The following is a 22,952-nucleotide window of genomic DNA, read 5'->3' as shown; positions in this document are numbered from 1 at the left end:
TGTTATCTTCTTTAACAAATAAGCATGTGGTTCTCTTATCAGGTCTAAGTTCTTAAACTTGACATTTAAAATGTTTGATTGTCAAAAATATCAGCTGATAATTATTAAATAACACCTAGAGTCTGAGTGTGTCCTTCCACAAGGACGATACAATCGCAAATTTTTTTGATGATCTACATCATTTGACTTTATGGACAATAGAATTGGTTGATACAGACCTGTATAAAATAACCAGACAGTTCACAAATCTGACTAACGTCCTGAGAAGTGCCAGACAAGATGAAGTGGCTATTCATTGCACTCGCTGGCATTCAGCTCTTTGAGTGTTTAATCAGGTAGCGAATTATCATTTTATCTGTATCTATGTATCTAAATTTCCATTCTTGTGTACTGTTGAGTCTGTGTTTACAAGTGCAGTTATGATGAATAACAGGACACAGACAACAGAAGTAAGTAAACAGGTCTTTAGTGATTGAGGGTCAAGGCGGAACTGAGGTACACTTGCTCCGCAGGGTTTATATACCGGTGTGGTCACCACCGGTACTACAATGTACAGGAGCCATTAAAAAGTAGTCCATCACTTTAAGGTATCCTCTTAAGGTAGTACAGGTTACATACACTACAATTCCTCCCCTTTTAGCTTAACAGTGGACACCCCAATTAATACACTACATGAATAATATACATATATACAATTTACACACAAGAACTGTTCAAAGATTCAGGGCTAGATTTTCAGTATAGTCAGTTTTGGGGCGCTAACCTTAGCGCCCGCCCGAAGTTAGCGCCCGCCCCAAAGTAGCGCCCCGTTGCCGGAAATTCAGTGGCTTCGCCCTAAGAGGTTGCTGGAGCGCTAAAAGAGGCGTTCCACTACTATCTTTAGGCGCTAAGCCGGCGGTGCAGAGCGCTGCGCCCGAGCTCGGGTGCGGGCGCAGCGCACGGCAGACACTCTGGTGCCAGTGAGCTCTTAAAGGGGAAGGGTGCATGTGTTTTTTTGCAAAGGCAGAGTCTGGGAGGAGGAGGAGGAGGAGGAGGAGGAGGAGGAGGAGGAGGAGGAGGAGGAGGAGGAGGAGGCCGGAAACCTAAATACACCATTCACAACACACTGGGTCCTTCCATTATAGTGCAGGAGGAGGGCCCTTTAATTTGCGCTCCCCAGGGTGTGTTGCGTTCCATTTTACAAACGCTCTGGACGCCAGCCGCACTATCGGGCGGTCCGACTGAAGTTTGTATTCGGGGCGGCCAAAGGGCGTTGCACGAGGATGTGACGTCATTTTCTGCGCGCGCATCCGGGCGGCCGCTAAACTTTGCGCCGGCGCTAACGGGCAACTTAATTTGGGGCGGGGCGCAAACTGCGCTGCGCCCGGGCGCTACACGCATAGCGCCCGAAAATCACTTCTCTTAAGGCGCTAACTGCTGGCGCAAGCAACTGAAAATCTAGCCCTCAGTCTCTGAGGAGGCCTCCTGATCCGGCCCGGATAACGCTTTTCAGGGACCTCTGGTTCCCGTTGCTGGGGTGACTCATCCAATTGATCTCCTATGGATTCAACATCATCCAATACGTTCGAGTCTGAGGTAGATGCTACAGGCTCAATAAGTTCTTCAACTGGTGTCTCTGCCGTAGACATGGGGTCGACCCTTGTTCTCGATTCCACAAGTTGGTCAGCATGACGTTGTATTACGTTCTCTCCAAAGTCTACCGTGTACATCAAAGGTCCCTGTCGTGCACAAATTGTTCCAGGTTGCCATTTATCATCCCTATAGTCCCTGGCCATCACTGGTTGTCCTATTTCAAAACTACGAGTGGCCTTTTTATTTACATGCTGGAATTGCTTGTTTTCGACTTCCCGTCGCACATTGGGTTTTAACAAATCCAACCGGGACCGCAACCTTCTGTTATAGAACATTATGGCAGGGCTTTGATTTGTCACTGCATGCGTGGCGTTTCGATATGCCATTAGGAAATTGTCCACCTTGTGTTGTAGTGGAATATGATCTTCACTCATGGCCTTTATTGCCTTTTTGAACGTTTGTACAAATCTCTCGGCCAACCCATTTGTAGCCGGATGATATGGGGCAGATGTATAGTGTTTCACCCCATTCTTTTTCATGAATTTCTGGAATTCTTCTGACACGAACTGTGGTCCGTTGTCTGAACATATTTGCTCCGGCAATCCATTCCTTGCAAATATGGTTCTTAGAACTGCAATCGTCTTCTCAGAGGTAGTGGTCGACATCTTAATCACTTCTGGCCATTTAGAATGTGCGTCTACTGCTATCAAAAACATGGAATCCATGAATGGACCTGCAAAGTCGATATGCACACGTTGCCATGGGGCTGAAGGCCATTTCCACGGATGCAGCTGTGCAATTGGAGGTGCGTTCTGAACTTTTTGGCACCCTGAGCAGCTTTTAGTCAGATCCTCTATTTGTTTGTCTATACCTGGCCACCACACATAAGCCCTAGCAAGGCTTTTCATCTTGACTCCCCCCAGATGACCTTCGTGCAATTCTTTTAGAACTCTCCCCCTTAATTTAGGAGGAATAATCACCCTTGTTCCATACATCAATGTTCCTTGACATACGGACAGCTGTTCTCGTCTGGCTGAGAATGCTGGTAACAGTGGTTCGCCATGTGCTGGCCATCCCTTCACTGTCAAATCGTAGACCCGAGACAGTGTCGGGTCATTTCGGGTCTCTCTCTCAATACCCGCATTGGTGACTGGTAAGCATTCGATGATGGTCAAGTGAAATATCTCGACAGGGTCAACTGCTGGTGCCTCTTCCGCTGTAGGTAGTGGCAGGCGCGACAGCCCATCAGCATTACCATGCTGCTTTGTACCTTTGAACTCAATATCATACTGATGTGCCCCTAGGAAGAGGGACCATCTCTGAAGCCTCTGCACCGTCATTACCGGAACACCCTTCTTAGGGTTAAAAATGGAAACCAACGGCTGGTGATCTGTCAGCAGCGTAAACTTTTGGCCGTGCAGGTAATGGTTACATTTCTTAACTCCCCACACGAGGCTGAGAGCCTCCCTATCTATCTGAGCATAATTGCGCTCAGCGGAGGTCAATGATCTGGATGCAAAAGCGACTGGCCTTTCCGAGCCATCTGGAAACTTATGTGAGAGCACTGCCCTGATACCATATGGAGATGCATCACAAGCTAAGCGACTAGGTAGCGTTGGGTTAAAGTGAGCCAACACTTCCTTAGAGGTGATCAATGCCTTGCTCTTTTGAAAAGCCCGCTTACAATCATCGCTCCACTTCCATGGTATTCCCGTTTGCAAAAGAGTGTTTAGTGGGTGCAACACCGTGGATAAATTTGGAAGAAACTTGTGGTAATAGTTAACCAACCCGAGGAACGACCTCAACTGGGATACATTTTCCAGTGCTGGAGCCTTGACTACAGCTTTGATCTTGTCAGGGGGCTTATGGAGCCCCTCCTGGTCAATGACGTGGCTGCACTCCGAGATTCACTTTTGAAAGAACTCGCATTTCTGGCGATTAGCTCTTAGCCCATATTCTTTCAATCTGATGAGCACCTGCTCCAAATTCGCGAGGTGATCATTATTGTTATCTCCTGTAATCAGGATGTCATCCAGGTAGCATTGTGTGCCTGGGATTCCCTGCAATACCTGCTCCATGGCCCTTTGCCAAATCACTGGAGCCGATGCCACTCCAAAAACCAGCCTATTATACTGATATAAGCCCTTATGTGTGTTGATCGTGAGATACTGTCGTGACGCTTCATCAACTTCCATCTGTAGGTACGCCTGCGCCAGGTCTATCTTGGTGAAGTGCTTTCCGCCAGACAGCGAAGCGAAGATATCTTCGATCCGCGGAAGCGGATATTGCACCATGTGAAGAACTGGATTAACAGTGATCTTGAAATCGCCACAGATGCGAACCTTCCCAGGTTCCCCAGGCTTGTTGCTCAATGAACGCTTCATGACAGGAACAATGGGTGTAGCCCATTCGCTCCAGTCCACCTTCGACAGTACCCCTGAATGTTCTAGCCCTTCCAGCTCTGCTTCCACAGCAGGTCGTATCGCATAGGGTTTGAAAAATTTTGGGTTTGCTTGTTCTTCAACCTTGATGGTTGCAGTAATTCCTTTCAGTGTTCCCAGTCCCTGTTGGAACACCTCCCTAGCATCGTCTAAGATTTTGGACAGTTGTTTAGGTTTGACGTCGTCCTCCTTACAGGCATCCACAGTCAGTGCTTTTATGGAATGCCAGTCCAATTTTATTCGCCTGATCCATTCCCGTCCTAGTAGTGGCGGACCTCCATCAGGTAACACGTACAAGTCCATTTTCTGACTTTCTTTACCATTGTAGACCACATTTACTTTTATTTTTCCATTGGGGTATACTTTTTGCCCCGTGTATGTTTTCAATACAATCTTCGTATCCCTCAGGGGAAAATGTGAGAATAACCTTTTGTAGTCTTGCTCATTTATGACTGTTAATGCCGACCCTGTGTCCAGCTCCATCTTCACTTGGACTCCTGCTATCTGGAGCATGACCCAGATAGTTTGGTGGTCTGCTGTGTTACCCACATTATGTATTTTCAGACAACCCAGTCCCTTGCTGCTGGAGTCTGAATTCGTCTTCTGTTCATCCGAACTGTACTCTGTCACCTTGTGTACTTTTTTGTACTTCTCCTGTGGTGACTTTTTGCTGCTGGTCTTCTTTCCTGACCGGCATACTCTCGCCATGTGACCAAGTTTGCCACATTGCCTGCATTCTTTGTTTATGAACCAGCACTGGTTCTGGTCATGCGTTGTCCTTCCGCAACGATAGCACTTTACTGCGCCCAATGCCATTTCATTGGTGCTGAATTCCAGTGGCCTTTGCTGTATCTCTGCAGCGCCCCATGCTGCTGCCTCGTGGGATGCTGCAATGCTGAAAGCTTTGTCCAGCGTAAGATCCTTTTCCTCTAGCAGTCGCTTCTGGGTTCCTTCCCTTAGGAGCCCACACACAAACTTATCTCTCAGTGCGTCTGCTAGTCCTGTTCCAAACTGGCAGTACTTTGCTAACTTGCGCAGTTCTGTTAGGAATTCAGCGTTGCTTTCTTCTTTATGTTGAATTCTTCTGTAGAATTTAAACCGTTCCGCTATCAACAGCGGTGTGGGGTTTAAATGCTCTTGCAGGATAGTAACAATATCCGCGAAACTCTTTTCTACCGGTTTGACTGGGGATACCAGGTTCCTTAATAACCCGTACGTCTTCGCACCCATCGAATTTAATAGGGTTAGTGCTTTCTTATCATCCGGTACATCATTCATACTACAGTAAACTTTGATGCGTTCCACATAAGTGGCCCAATCTTCCACATCGTTGTCGAAGGCAGTGATGTTACCCGTTTTCGGCATCCTTGCTGAGTTTCTTCTTTCCCTTCGGATATTATTTAATATGATGACTTTTTTTTATTTTTTATTAAAGATGGCGGCTTTTCCCGTGCTTGGCGGCTTTTCCCGCGCTTGTCTTCTTGCCCCGCCGACTCAAGATGCCGATTTCCGCGCTGTTGCTGTCCATGCCTCCCAGCTGTCCTTCCTGCCTTTCTTTTCCCATGTATACGCTTCCTTGCGCTGCTGCTCTTGTTGCCGTGCCGCTCCCGCGGTCCTTGAGGCAATAAAGCGCCTTCCTGGCTGCTGCGCGTCTCTGCCCCGATTGCAGTTTATTTTAAAACTGCTTTTCAGCGCTTCTTCTGCGCTGTTGCGCTGTTGCCCCGCCGCTCCCGCGGTCCTTGTGGCAATAAAGCGCCTTTCTGGCTGCTGCGCATCTCTGCCCCGATTGCAGTCCGGCCCCTGACACCGGCTGCGGTCGTGTCCTTCGCCCTTTCTCTTTGTTTTTCCTCCCCTTCTCCCTCTGACAACTCGGCCGACTTCCCCCCCCCGTGCCGCTCGATTGGGCTTACCCGCCGCTGTCGAAAAGGGATAATCACTGCCTGTTGCTGATGTTGGACTTCGTGGCCAGAAGACCAAACCGGGATCTCGATGGCCTCCCATGCGATCCTCCTTGGAATGGACCCCAGAATCAGTACTGGGGGAGGTGATGCAAAACTGCCGCTAGGTACGATCAGACTCGTCGCCACTGTTGAGTCTGTGTTTACAAGTGCAGTTATGATGAATAACAGGACACAGACAACAGAAGTAAGTAAACAGGTCTTTAGTGATTGAGGGTCAAGGCGGAACTGAGGTACACTTGCTCCGCAGGGTTTATATACCGGTGTGGTCACCACCGGTGCTACAATGTACAGGAGCCATTAAAAAGTAGTCCATCACTTTAAGGTATCCTCTTAAGGTAGTACAGGTTACATACACTACAGTGTAGTGTTTCTTTGTACTGCAGTTTCTATCTAACAGGATCAGTAGGAGATAGTTTTAGGTTCTTTCCTTTTAAACATTTTCACATGAAATATTTCTTCCATCGTAGACATGTTCCATGAGATAACTCAACCTACATTTATTAACATACCTCTATCTACTAATTATTTACCTGCTTCTGACCATCTCCTTCCAAGCATATTACAGAGGAAAATATAGCATCTGCGCTAAAGTATCAAACCGTCCTCAGTCATTTTGAGTCTTATGACTTGCATTTGAGCAACTTAAGCTTTTGATGTTTTCTTGCCCAATCCAAACTTTCTATACTTTACCTTGGAGAAGATTCTGAAAACCTATTAATATAGGATTGCATAATTTTTATAGTACAATCTAAAATAGTCCATCATTTCCTAGTATCCATGAGTTGTAACCAACGTATGCAACAAGAGGTTGTACCTTTAACATGATAAAATGGGCAATATGGTGTCCTGGCAGTGAGTTCTCTTGGTAATTTTCCTTCGATCATCAGCATCAAAAACAGGTTGACAGTTTATTTTTCTGATTGCTGTTTGAGGGACTTTGCTGTGTGCAGAATGACTTGTGTTTGCTTAACAACGGTGTAATAATTAATAACAGTGATGGCGCTTCACAAACCAATTCATTCCTAGTGAACTGCTTCGGGATAGTTCTGAGAAAAGTTCAAAAGCATTACATAAACACAAGGGCCTCGATTTTAACTCCTCCCTCCAGCCTGGCGGAAACTGGGTGGTGGGGGGCTGTTAAAATGGAGCGGAGAACCGACCCACTTCGTTCCCGCCCCAATCTGACCAAATGTCATTTTAAATTGCAGGCGGCAAGGACACCCCCCTGTATCCGCTGGGGTCCTCTTAAAATATGCATATTGGGTCCCGATGACATCATCGGTGCCCCGATCTGCGATTTTAACCTGAGGCCTGAGCCGGGGAGCAGTGGTGACTTTCCCGCCAGAACAATCCTGCTGAGGGCTGGATCGAGGGCCAGAAGAGGCCCAGGCAAGGTAAGTTCTTACCTTTCAGTGTTAAGTTTCCATGTGGGCCAGGAGCAGGATTGCTCTTCTGAGCCCCACAAAGTAACCTTGAGCCTCCCTTGCCCTGGGTTTCATCGCCCCCCTTCCCCTGATTGCGACCACCACTGGACAGCCTACCCCCACTCGCCACACCGCCTCACCGCCTCACCATTTAACCAACAGTCGGAGGACCGTTCGGTCCCCGGCCACGGACTCTTGCTGCCTGAATTCCTGCTCCCGCCTGCTGGCCAGGCAGTGATTCCTGCCAGGTTTGAGTGGCAGTCCGAGTCTGCATATGGAAATGAGCCCGGGAATTAAAATCTCTCCAGGCCTATGCATGCGGGTTTGTCGTGCTCCCTGGATTCCCCCAGCCCAATTCACCGATTCCCTCCCCAAGTTAAAATCGAGGCCCCAAGTTTCTTTTCTTTTTTCTTTCTGCACCTATTTCAATTAACGTTCAAGCAGCTGCTGTTTTGAAATAGGTTTTTGTATCTCTGATTGACCTAATTTTGAACCATTGTTACAATGCTAGTCCCGCAATCTGCAGAGTTTAATTAAAAGACTAGGACATGTTGCTCACAACTTTGATTCACCCCCTACTGTGTGTCATGTTTATCTTCACAGAGTTCCCTTGATAAAAGGTAAATCTACCTGTAAGGCTCTTGAAGAACGTGGGTTACTTGGGGAATTTCTGAAGAATCACCCACACAATCCATACTCCAAATATGCAGGACTCTTCAACAGCCAGTCCCTGGCTTCAGGCGAGCCACTTAGAAACTATTTGGACGTAAGTAATCGCTGTCATTTTTGCTGAGGACATTTAAGGGCAACTTCACTGATCCCGGGGGAGAGTTGAGATTGAAGGAACCTTAGAGATCCAATGCTGCAAAGTAGCAGCCCTATCTTCTGAGCACGGTGCAACACTGGTGCAGCATTGGTGAATTTACCCTCAAGTTCCATGTCAATTGTATTTATTGCAGTAGACCTCCATAGCTTTGCACCGGTTATTGGACGCATGGGGTTAATTTTGACTTTGGGAGGTAGTGTAAAACAGGCGCTATCGGACTGGCCACCCGTTATACACCTCTCCCAATTTTGGCTTCCACTGAAGTCAATGGAAATTAAAATCAGGGCAGCTGTACAATGGGCGGCTGATCTGATTTCCCCCATTTTACACTATCGCCCCATGTTATCATTAGCCCCCCACCCCTTGTGTTATTCAAGGAATGTGTTATTAAAGAGTAGGGCCTAGAATTCCAGTATAGCCAGTTTTGGGGCGCTAACGTTAGCGCCCGCCCGAAGTTAGCGCCCGCCCCAAAGTTGCGCCCCCTTGCCGGAAATTCAGTGGCTTCGCCCTAAGAGGTTGGTGGAGCGCTAAAAGAGGCGTTCCACTACTATCTTTAGGCGCTAAGCCGGCGGTGCAGAGGGATAGCGCCGAGGCAGGGCGCAGCGCGGGTGCGGTCATTTTTTGATTGACAGCAGACCCCGTGGCGCCGACCAGCTCTTAAAGGGGGAAGGGACGATTTGGTCTGCTGCCATGCCCTGCACACTGCAGCTTTGCAAATAGGCCTCAACACTGCTGCTCAGCCCCAGGGAGTCATGGCAACGCCAGAGAAGGCCCGTCAGCGTGCCCTGCGCTTCTCAGAGGGTGATCTGGAAATAATGGTGACAGCTCTGGAGAAGAGGCGCAGGATCTTGTTCCCAGAGACTGGGAGGAATCCGAACCACCAAGATTACACCAGAGCCTGGAAGCAGATCGCCAACAGGGTGACGTTCAGCGGCGATGCTCCCAGGACCCACAAACAATGTCGTAAAAAATACAACGACCTGACCAGGATTGTCAGGGTGAGTACCCTTTCCAGTCTCCTCCTCATTCTTGCATGTACACCTGACATGATGGGCAAAGGGAGCTGAAAGTCCTAATGGCCAGCTCTCAGCCAGCAGCTTTGGGACAGTCATGAGCATCAATTGCCCATTCTGCACTCTACACTCTGGCCAAGCTATTCCACCATGGGAGGCAGTGCACAGTACATCAGGGCTACACTCTGGCCAAGCTATTCCACCATGGGAGGCAGTGCACACTACATCAGGGCTACACTCTGGCCAAGCTATTCCACCATGGGAGGCAGTGCACAGTACATCAGGGCTACACTCTGGCCAAGCTATTCCACCATGGGAGGCAGTGCACACTACATCAGGGCTACACTCCGTACTTACAGCCCGTCCTTTCTCTTGCAGGCTAAAGTTGCCTATAATCGCCAGGCCCGTGCCAGGACCAGGGGAGGCCGCGCCAAGCTGCAGAAGCTAACTCGCCTGGAGGAGCGCGTGTGTGGGCTCATGGAAGCCTGGCTGATCGTGCCCACAGCGTGCGGAGTAGCCGACCCTCCACTGCCCGGCAATGGTAAGGACCTCGCCTTTTGGCCCTCTCGCGTCGCACTTGCGCATCCGAGCTACCTCCTTTGCCACTGTCCCACCAATGCGCTGAATGCCACCAGTCCTAACTCCCTCGCTGATGCCGTCTCCTCACTCTGAAGCTACTCTTGTGCATTCCTGCTTTCAGCTGGTGACGACCAGGACCCTGAAGCTGCCAGTGACAGCCCCTCCGAGCAGGAGGAGGAGGAGGAGGAGGAGGAGGAGCAAGAGCAAGCCGGACCATCAGGGGAACACTCAGGTCCCGCAGGAGAGGACGAAATGATTGACACGTCCTCACTGGATGAGTGCCTGGACCAACTGTCGCAGCGGATTGCAGCTTCTGGGACCAGTGGCGTCCAGCCACCCAGGAGCCGTGCGCTTGGGCCGCGGCCTTCCCCCCAAAGGGGGGAAGGGTCAGAGGGGAGTGCAGTTGATCAGGACACTCGCCGCCACCAACGTGGCAAGGTTCCCCTAGTTCGGTCCCCTGCTCCCCAGCGGGAGCGTCCCGACTCCAGTCCGGACACCTTCACCTCGGAGGAGGGGCGGAAGCTGGACAAGATGGCCGAGGATTCGGACCGGCGCCACACGGAGCTCATGAGCGTGGTGGGGCGCATGCCTGAGGCCATCGAGTCGCTGGCGACCAGTGTGCGCGAGTTCGGGGCATCAACTGCCGCGAGTGGCCGCATGCTCACTGATGCCGTCAAGACCCTGGCGGGTGTGATGCGGGCGCACACCAGGACAACAGGGGCACTCACTGCTGCCACACGCGCTGTCTCAGGCAGGCATCGCCAGGGCAGCCGCCGTGCTGGAGCATCCCAGCGAGCCGCCCCTCGGCTGATTGTTGCGGATCCTGCAGTGCGGGCCCGGCCGAGTGCCAGCGCACCACAGCACCAGCCAGCGCATCCCAGACGCCAGCTTGCCCACATTGCGCCATCCGTCGCCGCCACTCCCCCACTGGGGCGTCAAGGGCAAGCGGCTGGAGCTGATGTTGGCCAGGCTCAGGTGCGCCACTCAGCAGCCGGCCCCTCGATACCCAAAGGCCGTGTAGGCCGCCCCCCAGCGGCATCTGGCGGAAGGACATCTGAGCCTCAGGTGCCTTCCCCCAGCCTCGCAGCAGCCACTGGGCAGAGCTTGCGAAGGAGCAGCAGGCCGGGCAGGGGGGGCAAAAGGCTGGACAAGGTCTCGCCCTCGCGGGCCACTCAGTAGAGGGTGTGGCCAGCTTTCGTTTTATATGGCGGTGGCCATCTTTCTTTTGCCCATGGTTGTTTGGTTCGTGGGCTTATTTTTTGTGTTAAGGCCGAGGTTGAGGCCAGGTTTGTACAAATGTGGAGTTACTCCTCCCCAGTTTGTGGGAGTGAGTCGTTTGTTGGGCTTTTTGTGGGGCCCGTTGATTATTTTTGGGGATTCATGTGGGAAGGGGTTTTCATTTTTGTGTAATAAATAATTATCTTTATTCATACAGTCTCCATGGTTGTTCTTCTTAGTGTTTGGTGGCTTCGCCGGCTGAGGGCTTGCGGAGCGGCTGCATTCATCTTCCCTCATGGCCACAAGGCATTCCCTGACAGGGGGCTTAGAAGTACCGTGTAATAAGGTGGCGTCGCGCGGCCCTTGGCCCTGGTCGCTCCCTCCTGGGAACGTACTCCTGCTCCTCCTCCTCCTCCTCCTGCTCCTCCTGCTCCTCCTCCTGAGGTGCTGGTCCAACGTCAGGTGGCAGTGCCTGAGTCCTGCGGATAGCCAGGTTGTGTAGCATGCAGCAAACTACCACAAATTGGGAGACCCGGTCTGGCGAATACTGGAGAGCTCCTCCGGAGCGATCAAGGCAGCGGAACCGCTGCTTGAGGACCCCAATAGTTTGCTCGATGATGTTGCGGGTGGTTTGATGGCTCTCGTTGTAGGCCTCTTCAGCAGCGGTCCTGGACGCGCGGAGCGGGGTCATGAGCCAGGTACACAAAGGATAGCATTTGTCCCCGAGTAGCCATCCTCTTGGGGGAGGCTGTGCCTCGAACATGTCGTGCACAGTACTCTGCCGCAGGATAAACGCATCGTGGCTGCTGCCTGGGAAGCTGGCATTGACAGCCATGATGCGCTGCTTGTGGTCACACACCAGCTGCACATTCAGAGAATGGTAGCCCTTCCTGTTGCGATACTGCTCGCCATGCTCCAGAGGGGCCCGCAAACCACATGCGTACAGTCAATGGCGCCCTGCACCAAGGGGAAGTCCCCGAGTCTTGCAAATCCCAAGGCGCGCTGATGCTGGCTCTGCAGGGCCATGGGGAAGGAGATGAATTGGCTTCTCCTTCTGAACAGTGCTTCGGTCACCTGGCGGATGCAGCGATGCGCGCCGTACTGGGAGATGTTTGCTATGTCCCCAGCAGCGGATTGGAAGGAGCCGGTGGCATAGAAGTTCAATGCCACCGTCACCTTCACTTCCACCGACAGAGACGTCCTGCACCTGAGCTTTGGACGCAGATCTCTGCGAAGCAGGTGGCAGATCTCTGCAATCACCTCCTTTCGGAATCGGAGCCTTCTAACACATCGCGCGGCACTCATGTTTAGGTAGGAGCGCTGCTGGCGGTATAGCCTGACTGGGTAAGGCCTACGTGGCCGACGCCTGTAGCCCCCTCTGCCTCTAGCCAGGGCTGCCCCTCTCACAATGCGTCTGCGAGCCCTACGGACATGGCGCTGCAGCTCCGCGTTGGCACCCCATGCAACCCCCATCAAATCCTGGCAAACAGTCAAATTTCCAAAAGGCCACTTGCAGCGCTCTGGCCTGACTCCAAAAATACCTGAGCTGTTGCTGCTTGAAACCAGTTAGCTATCCTCCTTGTTGTGTGTCCAGAAATGCGTTGCACAAGAGTGTTTGCTGAAAAATGGCTGGGCTTTATACTGGAGGGTATGTCCCCTTTAATTTGCGCCCCTCGGGGCCCGCGCTGGTTGTGTTGCGTTCCTTTTTTCAAACGCTCCGGCCGCCAGCCGCACAATGGGGCGGTCCGACTGAAGTTTGGAATCGGGGCGGCCAAAGGGCGTTGCACGAGGATGTGACGTCATTTTCTGCGCGCGCATCCGGGCGGGCGCTAAACTTTGCGCCGGCGCTAACGGCCAACTTAATTTGGGGCGAGGCGCAAACTGCACTGCGCCCGGGCGCTACACGCATAGCGCCCGAAATTCACTTCCCTTAAGGCGCTAACTGCTGGCGCAAGCAACTGAAAATCCAGCCCTAGATGTCCAGAATCACAGGGCTGGATTTTCAATGAGGAGTCGGGTAGGAGGCGGGACTACAACTTTCGGGGTTGTAGCCCTGCCTCCATCAAGTTCTAGCCAACCCACGCGATTTTGACTTGATTGACCTTGTTGAGCCCGCCCAGTGGGCTCAGCAGGCCAATTAAAGGCCACCCGGCAACAGGTGATGTCACAGATTGATATTTCATCTGTCAAGACCATTTGACAGATGAAATATCAGCGTTTCACAGCTGTTTGAAGCTGTCAAACACTGACAATCTGTACTCCAAGTTAATTCCTTCCTGTCAGGATGATTTAGAGATCTCCCCGGAACAGAAAGCTGAATGCTGGAACTTTTGACAGATCGCGGCCATTCTGCTTTCTGTGCCGGTGAGATGAGGGACTCCTGAGACCTGAGGGAAGGAAGGCTGTAAAGGTAAGTAAATGTAAGTAAAACTTCGATAAATACTTTAAACACACCAAACACACTTACCTCTGCACTCCTGCACCCATCACTCACCTGAACACCGGACATCTCGACCCCTCCAAGCCCTTCATCCCGACGGCCCGCCTCGGTAACTTGGCATCGTTTGCAGCCATTGGGAATCTCACATTTCAACAATGAAAATAGGGATTAGGCTAGAAACTGCCTGTTAACTACCTGTTAACGGGCAGTTAATTGGCACTAATCCCCTTCCCGCCTCGGGGAGGCGGGTCCCAGTGCGGGTCGGGCACCCGCCTCCTTTGAAACTGGCATGGAGGCGTGTTGGGGGTGGGATGGGTTCGTGCCCCCAAGTTAGGGATTTTAACCCCCCACACACCTCCAATCCCGCCTTCACGGCCCAATGACAATCCTGCCCTAGATCTCCAGGATCACAGAGTTTAGGTTATGTGACTTGATGGACAATATACTGCATTAATATAATTAGAAATTATATTTAGCATTGAAAAATTCCTGAAGAAAATAAGAGTTGGTAAGATGTTTTTAATTTTACCTGGAAGGCATTCTGTTTCTACGAGGTAGGTGAGCATTAATCTAGATCTGTAAAATTTTCTCAAGAAAGGAAAATCAATGCAGTTACAACAATTTGCATTTATATAACACCCCTGATGTAGAAGAACATCTATGAAAAATTAAGGTAGCGGGGAAACAGCAAAGATCAAGCAGGGGATCAAAAAACACAATGGGGCAGCTAAGCCTTTCGGTAGCATTTGAATGGGGGGAGAGAGGTAGTGAGGTGAAGTAGTTTGTGGAGAGAACGTCAGAAAACAGGAGCAAAGTGAGTGAAAGAAGAGTTTTCAGGGCTGATTGTAACTCTTGGCAAGAAGCCGGTGGGAACAGGCGGCGTTCCCGCCTGGGTGGTTTGAGTCGGAGGCCGGACAGATTTCAACTCTAAAGTAGAGCTGGTTCTTCACTCTCTCCAGGAGTGGAGTTTGTGGGCTGGGATATACGACTGGAGAAGATCACTCGGATAAAGTGCAGTGTGACTGAAGGGATTTGAAAATGAGGATGAGGGAGCCAACAAGCTGGGAGGCAGGGTAACAGTGACAACGACAGGAGTGATGAGCACTCAGGAACTTGGTAGCAAAAACTCGACCACAGAGCGGGGAACTAACTGAAGCTTGTGAAGATTGGAGGAGGGGATGCATTTGAGAAATCGATACTTGAGGTGATGAAGGCATGGATTAGGGATTTTGTACCGATGCGAGACAGGTAGGGTGAAGTGAGCAACATGAGCAGTCTTGGTGATAACCATTTGGGATAAGAAAGTCAGGTCAAAGCCGACCACAACCCAAATCCAAGACTAGATGGTGCTGCGAGCAGTCACACAAGACAGCAACAGCCTGAAGTTGAGAGTGGTGCCAGAGAGATACGTGTTGTTGGTGTACAAGTGAATACTGATGCTGTGCTTGTAACAACATCTAGGGTTAGGGTTAGGGTTAGGGTTAGTCCAAAACACCCTTTGTTCTCAATCATACAGGTCTTTCTGTTCCTGTGACGGGGTGCACTGGTTTGCAGGGGTGCAGTGTGGGGAGGATAATCGGGCAGACTCCTATATAGGCACATGCTCCTTCCAACCTAATTTGCTTCTATGAGCTGCGCCTAGACAGTCCAAAACACCTGAGCACAGGAACTTGAACATCTGCCTCGGTGTGTGTCTATATGCACTGAAATTTAGTACGGCAACACTTGGTAAATTATAACTTACCTTGTTTGATCTATAAAATATTCTGACAGATGTATTATTTTGGAGCTATCAGCATTGGAACCCCACCACAGAGCTTCACCGTCATCTTTGATACTGGCTCCTCCAACCTTTGGGTCACATCAGTTTACTGTAACAGCCAAGTATGCAGTAAGTATACGTAAACAGATACAGTATTAGACTTCCCAAGATTTCGTTGGCATTTTCCGCTGAGTGATCTGGGCATTGATTGGGAAATTGTTCCAAGGGCACAATCAATTGATCACCAATTAAAGGACACATAAACTTACAGAAGGTGGCTAAGAGTGTTAAGGGTATATTTGGTGGATCCAGACCTTCTGAAAATACAGCCCATTGATTCAATGTGTCAATGTATATGAAAATACATTTGTTAGAGTTGTGAGGCCTGGTGCTTTGTTTCTTCAAAGATTTGACTTACAGAAGCCCACATTTGTCAACAGGGACGGTGGAAGTCGATGTACAAGTGCCACCAGCACAAAACATACTCCTAAAAGTTAATCCAATTTAGCAAATGTAAAACCAACTAGGTCAAACTTTTAATCCACATAATGCTGTAAATTAAAGCCACATAACCACCTGACTAATTATTCTAATTATAACTGTTCGATGAGTTTGCGAGATAATTGGATAATGGAATTTAATCACATTACTACAGTGTTATGCCAGTTAGGAAGGATGCTTAATAAAAGAAAATAATGCTAGAAAAAGGTGCTCTGGGACAAGGTAGTGCACTGGCCTTTCACTCAGAGAATTGGGTTTAAATCAAGCCCATACTGTGTCAGCCATGGCTCAGTTGGTAGCACACTTGTCCTTCTGAGTCAGAAGGTTGTGGGCTCAAGTCCCAATCCAGAGATTAAACACCAAAACCTAGGCTGACACTCCAGTGCAGTACTGAGGGAGTGCTGCACTGTCAGAGTGTGCCACCTTGCAGATGAGACGTTAAATCGAGGCCACATCTGCTCTCTCAGGTGGACATAATAAATCCCATGGCACTATTTCAAAGAAGAGCTGGGGAGCTCACCCCGCTGTCCTAGCCAATGTTAACCATTATTCAATATCACTAAAACAGATTATCAGGTCATTATCATGTTGCTGTTTGTGGGAGCTTGCTGTGCGCAAATTGGTTGCCATGTATCCTACATTACAACAGTGACTGCACTTCAAAAGTACTTCATTGGCTGTAGAGCACTTTGGGACGTCCTGAGGCTATGAAAGGTGTTGTGTATGTACCTTTAAGAGAATAACTGGTCTCAGACTGCAGTACCGGCAGTGACCACCCCTGTATAAAAGGCGCTAGAGAGCCTCTGTTGTTTAGTTTCGTTTATGCCTTTCACCAGTAAAGATCTATTTGTTTTCACTCCTGCTAGTCCGTGTCTCAATCATTCACGGACTTAACACTGGCGACGAGTAAGAAACGTACTTACCTGCAACTCGGCAGCAGCTCCGACGACGTTGTTGAAGGTCGGAAGAAAAAAAAATAGAGTCCATTGAAACTCGAGGAACGGGCGTCGACCGTCAATCATCGGGTTCAAGGCTTTGCAGGAGCGACGTTCCAGAGCCAGGCTGGGTTCCTCGGTCCGTGGTTTCCCAGCTAATCGGGCTGGTGGCAGGTAGTGCTCTGATCCTTCCTGGGCTGCGGCGGGCTGAAGCTCGATCGGGTGGCCTTTCAACGGGGCCGGGCAGCGAGTCGGGAAGCAAAGAGAGAGAGAGAGGGTGGAGCACACAGGGCGCGGCCGGTGTTTCGAAGCTGGGCAGCGTTCGGACCTAAGAAGAGGGAGGGAAGTGTCCCAGAGGGTCCGCTCCACGACGGAAAAATAATAAAAGAAAAAGAATACGCGCAAGAAACCGCGGAAAGCAGCGCTAACAACAGCGGGGAAGAAGACAAAACGCGGGAGGCGCCATTTTGTTAAATCGGGGAAGAAGGCAAAGCGCGGGAGGCGCCATTTTAGATTTGCAAGATGCCGAAAACTGGCTGTATCACTGCTTTTGATAATACATTAGAGGACTGGACCACGTATTTGGAAAGAGTCGAGGTATATTTCGAGGCAAATGAAATAGCAGAGGGGAAAAAGACATCAATATTGCTAAACTTAATGGGCGCTAGAACGTACGGCCTATTGCGGGATCTGATTACTCCAGCCAAACCGAAGGCGAAGAGTTTTAACGAAATTATTGCTGTTCTACAGGAGCACTTAAACCCTGCACCGCTGTTGATAGCAGAAAGATTTAAATTCCACAGGAGAACTCAGCACAAAGATGAGAGCAATGCTGAGTATCTTATGGAACTACTCAAGCTATCAAAGCACTGCCAGTTCGGAGCAGGACTGGCAGATACCCTACGGGACAAATTTGTCTGTGGACTCCTGAGTGAAGGAACACAGAAGAAGTTACTCACAGAAAAAGAGCTGACGCTAGATAAGGCTTTCAGCGTGGCAGTATCGTATGAAGCAGCAGCCAGGGGAGCTGCAGAAATTCAACAAAAACCACAGGAATACGGCACCCACGAAATGACACGGGGATTTGCAAAATGTTATCGCTGCGGCAGAACTAACCATGACCAGAAGGACTGCTGGTCCAAAGACAAAATATGCAGACAATGCGGGAAGATTGGACACATTGCACGAGTTTGTAGGTCTGGGAAGAAGACCAGCGACAACAAAAAGGCTACTAAGGAACCGTACAAGAAAGTACAAAAGATGACGGACAGTAGTTCCGAAGACCAGATGAGCGATAGTGAATCCGAGAACAGGAGATTAAGCTGTCTCAAACTTCACAATGTAATCGCAAAAGAGGATCACCGAACCATTTGGGTCACCCTCACGATAGCAGGGTCCCAAGTTAAAATGGAATTGGATACAGGATCAGCGCTAACCGTCATGAATCGACGAGACTACGAGCGGCTATTTTCACACATACCCTTGAGAGAGACATCCATCATCTTGATGATGTATACGGGGCAAAAAGTATACCCCAGAGGAAAAATAAGGGTGCCTGTCGAATACAATGGCAAGAAAATACGGAAATTGTATCTCTACATACTGCCAAATGGTGGACCACCGTTATTGGGACGGGAATGGATCAGGAAGATAAACTTAGATTGACATTCCATTCATGCAATGACGGTGGACGGTAAAAAAGATGAAGACGTCACTCCTGGACGATTGTCAACAATCTTAGCTAACGCCAAAGAGGTATTTCAACAAGAACTGGGCACGCTTAAAGGCGTAACTGCCTCGTTAAAAATAGAAGAGAATGCAGTTCCCAAGTTTTTCAAAGCGAGACCGGTACCATATGCAATTCGCCCAGCCGTCGAGGCAGAGCTGGAGAATCTGGAGAAGGCGGGCATGTTGTCTAAGGTCGACTGGAGCGAGTGGGCGACACCCATCGTTCCTATCATGAAGAAAACATTAAGCAATAAGTCCGGAGAGCCAAGGAAGATTCGCATCTGTGGGGATTTCAAGGTGACGGTGAACCCTGTCCTTCACACAGTTCAATATCCTCTTCCAAGGATAGAAGGCATCTTCGCCTCGCTGTCTGGAGGGAAGCGTTTTACAAAAATTGACCTAGCACAAGCATATTTGCAGATGGAGGTTGAAGAGTCCTCTAGAAAGTGTCTCATGATAAACACTCACAAAGGTCTTTACTAGTATCATGGATTGGTATTCGGAGTAGCATCGGCTCCGGCGATATGGCAAAGAGCGATGGAACAAGTTCTGCAAGGGATTCCGGGGACTCAGTGTTACTTGGACGACATCCTTGTAACAGGTGAAGATGACAGTGAACACCTTAACAACCTAGAACAGGTGCTCACTAGACTACGGGAACATGGGCTGCGAGCCAACCGCCCCAAGTGCGAATTTTTTAAGAAACAGATATCGTATTGTGGCCACGTGATTGGTGAAGAGAGGTTACATAAGTCCCCTGACAAAACTGAAGCGGTTGTTAAGGCCCCAGTGCCTGAAAATGTGTCGCAACTGAGGTCATTCCTCGGGTTGGTGAATTACTATCATAAGTTTTTGTCGAATTTGTCGACAATTCTGCACCCGCTGAACGCCCTGCTACGAACGGGGGTAGCATGGAAATGGAGCGATGATTGTAAACGTGCTTTTCAGAAGAGTAAGGACTTAATCACTTCAAAGAAGTATTGGCTCACTACAACCCAGCACTCCCAATCAGGCTGACGTGTGATGCGTCTCCCTACGGCATTGGGGCGGTACTGTCACATAAATTCCTTGATGGTTTGGAGAGGCCGATAGCTTTTGTGTCACGCTCGTTAACTTCTGCCGAGCGTAACTACGCCCAGATTGACAGAGAGGCCCTCAGCCTAGTGTGAGGGGTGAAGAAGTTCAATCACTATCTGCACGGTCAAAAATTTACTCTACTAACCGATCATCAACCTCTTGTCTCCATTTTCAACCCTCAGAAGGGCGTACCGATAATGACAGCACAACGGCTGCAGAGATGGTCCCTTTTCCTAGGGGCACACCAATATGACATCGAGTACAAAGGAACTAAATAGCATGGAAATGCTGATGGATTGTCACGTCTACCGTTGCCGATGGTGGAAGAAGAAGACCTTGCAGTGGATCCAATGGAGTTATTCCACTCGACCATAGTCGAATGTCTCCCTGTGACGAATGCAAACATAGAAAAGGAAACACGGAATGACCCGACACTATCACGGGTCTATGATTTAACGGTGAAGGGATGGCCAGCACATGGCGAACCACTGCTGCCAGCATTCTCGCCGAGAAGAGAACAGCTGTCAGTGTGCAGAGGAACCTTGATGTGTGGATCCAGAGTAGTAATTCCACCTAAGTTGACAGATAGAGTGCTCAATGAGCTTCATGAGGGTCATCTGGGTGGGATAAAAATGGAGAGCTTAGCCAGAGCGTTTGTGTGGTGGCCGGGAATCGATAGAGAAATCGAAGAGATGACCAAGAGCTGTGCAGGATGCCAGAAGGTCCAAAACGCCCCACCACAAGCTCCTCTGCATCCATGGGAGTGGCCCTCATCTCCATGGCAAAGGGTGCACATTGATTTTGCTGGTCCCTTCATGGACTCAATGTTTTTAATTGCGGTGGATGCACATTCAAAGTGGCCAGAGGTAATAAAAATGTCCTCAACCACCACGGAAAAAACTATCACAGTTTTACGAACCATATTCGCCAGGAATGGGCTGCCTGAACAGATTTGCTCTGACAATGGACCACAGTTTGTGTCTGAAGAGTTCCGGAGTTTCTTAAAGAACAATGGTGTTAAGCATTACACATCTGCCCCATATCATCCAGCCACTAATGGATTGGCCGAGAGGTTTGTCCAAACATTCAAGAAGGCTATCAAGGCAATGTGTAATGAAGATATACCCCTACAACACAAGGTGGACAACTTCTTGTTTGCCTACCGGAATGCGACACATGCGGTTACCAACCAAACTCCAGCCATGATGTTCTTCAAGCGAAGACTACGATGCCGCTTGGATTTGGTTAAGCCAAACGTCCGAAGAGATGTGGAGAACAGGCAGTTTCAGAATATGAATGAAAGGCCGACCAGGAGTTTTAAGATAGGTCAACCAGTTTTGGCCCGGGGCTACCGCACTGAGAAATGGCAGCCAGGAACGATTTGTACACGACAAGGACCTCTCATGTATACCGTGGACGTTGGGGAGAGCATTGTAAGACGCCATGCTGACCAGATTCTTGAGTCACTGGAAAACGTCAACTCCACACCCCGATCTGATACACCTGGTAATGAAATCGACGTTCCAATTGCAGCTACCACAGAACCGGTAATATTGGAAGCAGAGAAACCAAACAACGACATTGATTCTGACTCAACATTGCCAGAAGAACCTGTTACCCCAAAGAGGCGTTATCCAGACAGAATCAGGAAGCCTCCTCAAAGACTGAACTTATAATTGCTTAACTTAACCACTGTATCTAGTAACAGTAATTGTGATTGTAATTCGTTATCATTTAGTTGTTAAATGAATGTTATGTACTGTTTATCTAAAAGGGGAGGAATTGTTGTGTATGTACCTTTAAGAGAATAACTGGTCTCAGACTGCAGTACCGGCAGTGACCACCCCTGTATAAAAGGCGCTAGAGAGCCTCTGTTGTTTAGTTTCGTTTATGCCTTTCACCAGTAAAGATCTATTTGTTTTCACTCCTGCTAGTCCGTGTCTCAATCATTCACGGACTTAACAAAAGGTGCTATAGAAACACAAGCCTTTCTTTTTTGTCCTTTCGCGTTGATGGGCCAAAGGTCTCCTACATAAAATCAACTTGGGCCGTCGTAACCTAGTTCCTCATGATCATGGGCCCACAGGACATGAACTGTGTCCTACTGTGACACGAACTGGCAATCTGACTCAGAGAAGCCATACGATGGTTGTATGGAGAAACGGAAAATATTACATTGATGTGTTACAGCAGAGGCCCATTGTTGGGACAGCACAAAGGTAGCTTTCCTCTAAATCTAACCCATGCTGTACTTGACCCTGTGAGCTCGTGATGCTACTGCTAGTTGCCTGATATGTAAAGTGGTTCAATAGCCAGCACCAACATCCCCCACCTAAATGAGCGCAAAATTCAACAGAAACAAATGGGACTACAAATAAAGAATTAGAAAGAAGATTTTTGGTCAGATCTATCCTTAACTCAGTAGTGGAATAAAACAACCAAACCATTAAATTGAGTGTTATGAAGCGTGTACTATTTTTGCAGTGAACCACAAGAGATATTCACCAAGCAAGTCCTCAACATATCAGACAAGAAACCAACCGTTCACCATTCAGTATGGTGGAGGCAGTATGGCTGGGGTCCTGGGTGTTGTGTATGTACCTTTAAGAGAGAACTGATTTTATACTGTAGTACCGGCAGTGACCACACCTGTATATAAAGCCATAGCAGGCTTCTGTATTTTCAGTTTAAGCTTACCCTCTGTTCAGTAAATACCTGTTATTATTGTTCTCCTGCAGTCCGTGAATTATTGATACTCGGACACTACACTGGCGACGAGCAGGTTCGAACTCACCTGCAGTACTGCATCACCTCACGGCGATCTTTCCCTGAAGAGAAGCTTCTTGGAGGTCGAAGTCAGAGCAACGGGCGTCGACCGCGGGCAACCGCCCAGGGATCCATCGGAGTTCGGAGAATTGCAGGGGAGGCTGTGGAGAGCTGGGCTTGGCTCCCGAGGCGAGGTGTTCCGGCAAATCGTGCTGGTAGCAGGTAGTGCGCTGACCCTTCCGGACTGCGGTGGGCTCGAGCTTGATTGAGCGGCTCTGCAAAGGGGCCGTGCAGCGTCGTCGGGAGGAAAAGAGAGAGAGAGAGGGTGGAGCGCACAGGGTGCTCAAAAACCGGGCAGCGTAGAGAAAATAAAAGGAGGGGAAGAAAAAGTGAGACGCGCCGAAGCCGCAGGTCACCGCTATTAACCTGTAGAATGCTAGGAGCAGCGTGGCAGCAAGGGGAAGAAGGAAAAGCGCGGGAGGCACCATTTTATTCCATTGGGGAAGAAGGAAAAGCGCGGGAGGTGCCATTTTAATCCATTGGGGAAGAAGAAAAAGCGCGGGAGGCGCCATTTTAAACCACACAAGATGCCGAAGAGTGGCAGTATCACTGCTTTCGACAACAGGTAGAAGACTGGACCACGTATGTGGAAAGAATTGAAGTGTACTGCAAGGCAAATGAGGTGGCCGATGGAAAGAAGGCGTCGGTA

The 22,952-nt window shown here is 49.4% G+C and overlaps 1 pseudogene; it reads left to right on the top strand.

Annotated features, from left to right (window-relative positions):
* Nucleotides 1-279: 279 nt before the first annotated feature.
* The window catches only part of LOC147081877 (pepsin A-like), a 31,421-nt pseudogene continuing 8,748 nt past the window's right edge, over nt 280-22,952 (top strand).

The sequence above is a fragment of the Somniosus microcephalus genome, unplaced genomic scaffold, assembly GCF_052327205.1.
Source record: "Somniosus microcephalus isolate GS21.2 unplaced genomic scaffold, FLI_Smic_1.0 scaffold321, whole genome shotgun sequence".
In the NCBI taxonomy this organism is placed as follows: domain Eukaryota; kingdom Metazoa; phylum Chordata; class Chondrichthyes; order Squaliformes; family Somniosidae; genus Somniosus; species Somniosus microcephalus.
The sequence above is the reverse complement of the archived record's forward strand: the minus strand, read 5'-3'. Positions and strand labels throughout refer to the sequence as shown.